This window comes from Silene latifolia, chromosome 7 (genome assembly GCF_048544455.1).
Source record: "Silene latifolia isolate original U9 population chromosome 7, ASM4854445v1, whole genome shotgun sequence".
Taxonomy (NCBI): domain Eukaryota; kingdom Viridiplantae; phylum Streptophyta; class Magnoliopsida; order Caryophyllales; family Caryophyllaceae; genus Silene; species Silene latifolia.
Genome location: NC_133532.1, coordinates 31,444,464 through 31,451,364, shown reverse-complemented (window position 1 = coordinate 31,451,364; position 6,901 = coordinate 31,444,464).

Genomic DNA, 6,901 nt, shown 5'->3' with positions numbered 1-6,901 from the left:
AACACGGTCTTGGTTGTATTTTGAGATCTCGTATCTCCATTTTATTTCTTTTAATTACAGTTTTTAATTAGAATGTAAATAGGTTTATATTTGTAATTTTAAATTGTAATTTTTGAGAAGACCAAAGATAGAGACCGGATGCTCACTCCCGCTACTTGGATCAAGATGGAACATCAAGACAAGCTTCTCGGGTCCAACGGTGGATTCCAAAGTTGTTTTATGTTTTATTTTACTAGGATAGGCCACACTAGGAATTTTTATTTACGTATTGCATTCTTTTATTTATTTTTCCGTAACGATAGTATGCATCATATTCCGCCTAAAAACCAAACCACCTAATAATTGCATGAAAACTGACACATATAGAGGTCACGAGTTAGTTTTCTTTGACATTCGTATGTCACACGATTCATTATAAGCCATCACCCAAATTAATTCATTCACGCAGACGCTAGTTATTCGTTCACTTAATATGAATTATAATTTAGTTGATGGGATCTTCCTCGTATAAACAAAAATTGAGAACGGCCTTTATAGGTCAAACTCCAATGAGTCCCTTCTTCGTCGGTAGGCATAATATGACCCCTTCTACGTCGGGTAAGTTGGAACCGATTGACCTATTTTATCTCAACACTATGGTCACTCGTACGATCCTGTGACTGTGGTGGACTATAGATAGGATTTACGGAAATCTATCGACCAAGAGTTCTTACGGAAGAATTAGCTAAACAGTTGGCTTATCAATTTACTGAAATTGAATCTTGGGATCACTTGTATCATTCTTGAGGGAGATCAATTATGCAAGTGCGAGAGTCTACATGTTTAAAATGAATTTTAAAATAGACTTAAATCACCTCGATGAGTTGCTTATTTCGTTTTGTTTTTCTTTCTTTTCAGTGTAGATCACGAACTTTTAAACTGCTAATATCAAATGGCTGGTTCTACTGATAACCCAATGCCAAGTGCCACATTGGACCGTGAGTCCCGGCTTCGGATCTTCATGAATCGGATGAATCGGTCTACTCGATCAAGAATGATGGATCAAACTTCGCGGACGGGAGGCGGCATTACGGAATGCTGCCGCTGCGACGGAAGCTCAAATATCTCTTGGAGCCCATCCCGGCAAACCCAGGTCCCACGGCTAGAGCTGCTGAAATCACCAAGTTTAATGATTTCTGTATGGAAGCGGGTGAGATTAAAAATGTACTCATTTTTGCAATGGAACCCAATTTGCAGAAACGCTTCATAGCCCATGGTGCAAACAAGATTTTCACCACGCTCACCAAGGAATTCTCGAAAGCACCGAGAATCGTGACCTATGAGCATACCACTCGCTTCTTTGATGCGAGACTCCGAAAGGGACAACTCTGTTAGCCCACACATTCTCAAAGATGATTGAGAATGTCGAGAAGCTGGAGACCTTTGATTGTAAGATCAGCGAGAACATTGTGATCGACCGCATACTTCACTCACTCCACGATGGTTATTCGCAATTTAGAGCGAATTACTATATGAATGATTTCAAGAAAACTCCCCATGAACTGCACTCCCTCCTCGTACAGACCGAGAAGGACATGAAGTTCAGTGGGAGCATGAAACAGGATGTTCTCGTTGTGACAAACAAGGGAAAGGGTAAGGGCAAAGCTCGTGCAAACCTAGCGAGAGGTAAGGCGAAGTTCAAGAAGTCGGGTTCAGGTAAGAGTGGGCCTGGTGAGTCGAGCACCTCATCAGGCACGACAAAGAGCAAGAATGAAAACATGGAATGCCATCACTGCCACAAGACTGGGCATTGGAGACGCACATGTCCTGTTTATCATGAGGACATAAAAGCGGTCGCGTTAAACCCGTTGGTATGTCTTCTTCTTCTACTTTTATTCATATGATTGAGATTAACCACGCAAGTTACGGAACTTGGGTACTTGATACTGGTTGTGGTTCTCATCCGTGTAATCATGTGCAGGGCCTCCGAAATCTCGAACCTCTCGTAAAGGGTGAGGTTGACCTGCGTGTCGGGAATGGAGCAAGAGTGGCTGCCGTCTCGAGGGGAACATATGTGATCCAGCTTCCTAGCGGATTTGAGTTATCATTATATGATTGCTATTATGTACCCAGTCTTTCGAAAAACATTATTTCAGTTTCTGCACTTGACAAACTTGGTTTTTCATTTGTAATAGAGAATAATACTTGCATTTTCTCTTTACACGATATGATTTATGGCAAGGCAGTCTCCATGAACGGAATTTATGTTTTAGATCAGACCACCGAAATATTACACGTAATGAATAAAAAGGTAAAGGTTGGTGACAAAGATCAAATGTATCTATGGCAATCGCCGTATGGGACACATTAATGAGAAACGCGTAAAACAGCTCATCAAAAATGGAGCTATCTCGGCCTTTGATTTTCAATCATTTGGCACGTGTGAATCATGTCTCATCGGTAAGATGACTCGGATTTCCTTCAAAGGTGTTGGAATGCGCGGCTGCGACCTATTAGGACTCATACACACGGATGTATGTGGTCCTATGTCAATCACCGCACGAGAAGGCTATAGGTATTTCATCACTTTCACGGACGATTTAAGTAGATATGGCTATGTCTACTTAATGAAGCACAAAAGTGAATCCTTTGAGAAATTCAAGGAATACCAGAATAGGGTACAGAACCTATTAGGTAGGAAGATTAAAACACTGCGTTCGGATCGTGGTGGCGAGTATCTTTCTCACGAGTTTGATCAACACCTAAAGGACTGTGGGATTGCCCTACAGTTAACTCCACCTGGAACACCTCAGTTGAATGGTGTGTCCGAACGGAGAAATCGAACACTACTTGATATGATTCGATCCATGATGAGTCACACCGTGTTGCCGACTCGTTATGGGGTTATGCTCTTATGTCACTGCTCTAATACTTAACCAAGTCCGTCTAAAGTCATTGACAAGACTCCATATGAACTATGGAAGGGAACGATCCCTAACTTGTCCTTTATACGGGTTTGGGGCTGCGAGGCTTATGTCAAGTGGAGACCTGAAGATAAGCTCGGCCCGCGATCGGTCAAGACATACTTTATAGGTTATCCTAAAGGAACACTTGGTCATTACTTCTATTCGCCAACCGAACAACGTGTTTTTGTTGCGGCTAGTGCGACATTCTTAGAGAAGGAATTTCTCGAGAATGCAAAGAGTGATAGAACCTTCGACCTGTCGGAGATTCCAGAACCAAACACCGAGCAACCATTGGAGGAACCTGTTCCTTCAATTCCGGCCGCGTGAATATTCCCGAGGAACCTAGGAGGTCGGGAAGAGTCTCTATTCCTCCGCATGGCGAGATACATTGGTATGGTCGAGGAACATGACATAGATGACATTCTACTCTTAACGAGTAGTGAACCCGCAACCTATAAAGGTGCCATGACTAGTTTCGACTCAAAGCTATGGCTTGAGGCCATGCAATCCGAGATGGACTCTATGTATGAGAACAACGTATGGGATCTTGTTGACTTACCTGCTAAGGTTCGTCCCCTTCAATGCAAATGGCTTTACAAGATAAAGCATTTCGTGGAAGGTCAACAAGATATCTATAAAGCACGACTAGTTGCTAAAGGTTTCACCCAAGTGCCAGGCTTGCACTACGATGAAATTTTCGCACCCGTAGTCATGCTGCGTTCCATTCGGATTATCTTAGCGATTGCCGCTTTTCATGACTATGAAATTTGGCAAATGGATGTGAAAACCGCCTTCTTAAACGGATTTTTGGAGGAAGAGTTGTACATGGTACAACCCGAAGGTTTCATCGATCCTTTACATCCTAAGAAAGTGTGCAAACTTAAGCGTTCCATTTATGGACTTAAGCAAGCATCTCGGAGTTGGAATCATCGCTTCGACCAAGTGATTAAAGAAAATGGATTTACTCGATCGGTCGAGGAACCATGTCTTTATATCAAGTCGAGTGGGAGCAAGATTGTCTTCCTAATATTGTATGTTGATGACATACTCCTGATTGGAAATGACATACCTCTCTTAATTTCGGTGAAAGTATGGTTGAAAAACCATTTCCAGATGAAAGATCTGGGAGAGGCACAAAGAATTCTGGGCATCCGTATCTATCGAGATAGATCACGACGGATGCTATCTCTCAGTCAGGAGTCTTACATAGACAAAGTCCTAGAGAGATTCAAAGATGACTAACTCCAAGAAGGGGTTCCTTCCTATGGCTCCGGGGTGTATTTGAGCAAGTCTCGGGCACCGAGAGACACCGAAGAGAAAGAGCGCATGACACGGATTCCTTATGCTTCGGCTATAGGATCAATCATGTATGCCATGATATGCACACGTCCGGACGTGGCATATGCATTGAGTATGACAATTCGATTCCAACAAAGATCCAGGTGAACCACATTGGCTGGCTGTCAAGAACATTCTTAAGTACCTACGGAGGACTAAAGATTGGGAATTGACTTATGGAGGCGAACAAAAGCTATGCGCAACCGGTTACGCAGATGCTAGCTTCCAAACGGATCGAGATGACTCGAAATCTCAGTCTGGATTCGTTTTTACTCTTAATGGCGCTGCAGTTCGCTGGAAGAGTTCCAAACAAACTGTTACAGCAGATTCTACGACTGAGTCCGAGTACTATGCCGCATCTGAAGCTACAAAGGAAGCGATATGGATGCGTCAATTCTTACATGGGCTCTCTGTAGTGCCTAGTTCGAATGACCCGATCACCATCTATTGCGACAATAGTGGTGCCATCTTCCAAGCTAAGGAGCCAAAGTCTAGCAACAAATCTAGACATGTACAACGGAAAGCTCATCTAATCCGAGATTACGTGGAGCAAAAGGAAGTAGTGATAGAAAAGATTGCTACAGATGATAACATAGCAGATCCTCTCACTAAAGCATTACGACAAGATAAGCATGAAGGGCATGTTAATTCCATGGGAATTAAACGTGCTCCTAAGTTGTAGTACTCTTTTATGGATCAGATTCATTCTCTCTTGTACTCTATACGACATCATCGTTTTGATATTTTATATATATATTTTGTTTTTCATGTGGATTTGTACGACAAATTTTGAACACCACAAAGTGAATCGAACGAACATTATATTTTTCAGGTCCTTAATTGCCCACATGAGCTGATAACTCGGCAATTATTTTGTGACGTTGGTTGATGGTGGGTTCAACGAGCCATAAGTCAACCGGTTGACTGACCAATCACAGAGGCGATTTATACGGATATTTCGTAGGACACAATTGTGACATCGACGTGGAGTCCTAAATGTTTTATAACATTCGGTGCCCGGTCGTGGATAGGACCTCCATGGTGATCCTAAGAGTCGATTCTTTTGACTATCGACTGTCTCTTGAGACTAAGGCAGATTTTGGGTGACTTTGGTTTCTTTCTCACGGTCATCCGTAACAGGGGGCCAAGTAGATTTTTTCTGGTCATTTCATGCGTGCTTAGATCGGAAGGAGTTCGAGTTGAAGGAAATATTCAGCCTTTATCGGTACTCGATATTTCTCGGGGCCACTCGAGGAGTCAGAATCGAAATGCATGGCCATGCTCGGATACGGATTCGTTTTATCAGTTAAGTTACTCTCTAGTCGGGGAAACCACTCTAGATACAGATCGATTGTAAAATACGACCTTTGTGGATCCGGATCTGCAAATTGTTTTACATTGAGTGGGAGAAATTTTAAATGAATATGAGAATCGGTTATCGCACATACACTTGTACGGACAAGTGGGAGTTTGTTGGGGCTGTGTCCTCCAGTTAGTGCGGATAACGTCATTGCACATACACTTGTACGGACAAGTGGGAGCTTGTTGGGGTTAGTGTCCTTAACGGTTAGTGCAAGGACTTATAAACCTCTAAAAGGATCAAAGGGCATACTTTTGGTATTATTATCAGTTGATCCACGTTTATCAATAACGGTTGGCTTGCTAGATAAGTTTGACGTTATTGTCATACAGATGGCGGTGATCAACTGATCCCTAAAAGTCACACCTATAGGATACGTTCGAGAGATGTGACGGTATGAAAATACAGTCATGTAGATGCCAAATTTGACTAACCAGTTAGTCCGAGTTATTTGACTAGTAATTAGTCAAAATGTGATGTTGAGATATTATATTTAATACGGATTAAATATTATGGGCTAAAAGCGAATTAACCATTAAATTCGTAAAATTAAATATAAGCGTTTTATATTTGATTAATGTATATTGAATTTAATTATACAATATCGTCTTTGTCGGACATGTATTAATACTTCAACTAACCCGTGTTATTAGTTGATGTTTTAATAGCCGATAACCGATGACGATTTATAATAAACCGCGTCATATACATTTAGCAATTTTCGAGCCAGTCCACGAGGTAAAAATTAAGAGGAAGTGGAAGCCCACTTCCCCATGCATACCCTCGGTCCAGCCGAACCAAACAAAAGGAGAGACTCCCTCTCCTTTTGACCTAGCGATTTTCATTTACAGAAAAACTAGGGTTTTGGAGATTCAGTTTTCTCTGAAACCGAGATCTCACATCTCGAGAAAAACTCACATCACGTTTTCCCAATATTGCAAGGCAATCGGAGAACACGTTCTAGCACAAGGGCATTTCTCGGACGGTCTTGGGTGCAATAATTAGGAGGGAATCTCTGTTGATTTCTGTTCTTTACGCCGTGCATCAAAGGACCCGAGGTTGATTCTTTATCTTTATCGTTTCATTGTTCTATTTCGTTTATGACCATATTTCACATGTTAAATTTACGTTATAGTCCTAAATTTAAAGGGTCTTATACGGATATTACCCTACAAGGACTGTTTTTAGGCGCGAGAATGGAGTCTTAAGGGGACGATTGGTACTCTGTTTTGGGCAGGGACGAGAGCTGTCATCGTGG